The sequence below is a fragment of the Morone saxatilis genome, unplaced genomic scaffold (genome assembly GCF_004916995.1).
Source record: "Morone saxatilis isolate NCDOM2014 unplaced genomic scaffold, NCSU_SB_2.0 Contig14, whole genome shotgun sequence".
In the NCBI taxonomy this organism is placed as follows: domain Eukaryota; kingdom Metazoa; phylum Chordata; class Actinopteri; family Moronidae; genus Morone; species Morone saxatilis.
In genome coordinates this window covers 9,820,265-9,821,366 of record NW_023339696.1, presented here as the reverse complement: position 1 = coordinate 9,821,366, position 1,102 = coordinate 9,820,265, and the positions used below count along the sequence as shown (strand labels likewise).

The window sequence follows — 1,102 nt, the reverse complement described above, 5'->3', positions numbered from 1 at the left end:
GGGTTCCTCAAAAAACCTGATAAACTACCCCAAGTTCCTCAGAGAACGGATGTGTTTAAAAGGGCTCCTGGAAGTTCCCAAAAGGGTTCTGCCAGTGTTGCAAACCGAGGAAAAAACAGGTATAATTTTAACCATATAAGTATAACTTATAGAGGCACTTTTTATGGTATTATATTGTGTTTTATCATGTGGTTATCCTGTATATCTAAACCTATACCTAGTTAATCTGGCATTCAAGTAAGTTTTTTACAATTAATCTGTGGAGTTCAGAGGCTATACAGCTAATGTGTATAATTTGTATTTTAAGAAATTATGTAGGCTATCATATTAGAATGACTCATTGAGCTCAGGCTGTTTGAGTCAATCAAACTCATCAATAATTGTAGGAGGAAGTAAAGAATGAAGCATGACCACTGTGGGAGGCCAACTAGATCTTACCACTCACACATTTCACACCCATTTTACTTTCAGGTTTCGACAAATTTTTATATTATGTTGTATAATTGTGAATATTGTGTATTAATTCATATGATTATTTATCTGTCTTATTTAATTTAGCACACTTTTATTATTAGATACAAACAAGCATACTTTCAGCATAACCATGTTTTTTACAGCTTACTAATAATTTATTCATAAAGTAAAATAACAAGAAATAAGATACATTTTGACAAAATATTAACTCCACTAGGAAGGATGTAAGAAAGAATGACATGAATGAATACTATATGAATTACACAATAATAGAAATCACTATAAAATATGATGCTGATTACTGTTTGAAATTACTTTTTAATGCTTTAATCATGATAGATTTGTGTCAGTAGTACGTAGGTCTACAGGCTGTTGAGGAAGTCTTCTCCAGAGGTAATTATCTGTCTCAGTGCGCCCAGTATCAACACATTAATGTCATCATTGGTGTTGATTTCTGAATTGTAGTTCTTCACAAGAAAGATGCAGTTGAGTGAAATACCCAGCAACACACTGAATTTCTCAACCTAAGATTGAAGTAACAGGATTTCAGTTAATCAGTAATTTCTAAAGTGGGAACCAAATTAGATTTTTGTGCTGAAATATGGAAAACTTAAATTACATTCCAAGA

The 1,102-nt window shown here is 32.0% G+C and overlaps 1 pseudogene; it reads right to left on the bottom strand.

Annotated features, from left to right (window-relative positions):
- Nucleotides 1-779: 779 nt before the first annotated feature.
- LOC118323150 overlaps nt 780-1,102 on the bottom strand; it is a 4,286-nt pseudogene continuing 3,963 nt past the window's right edge.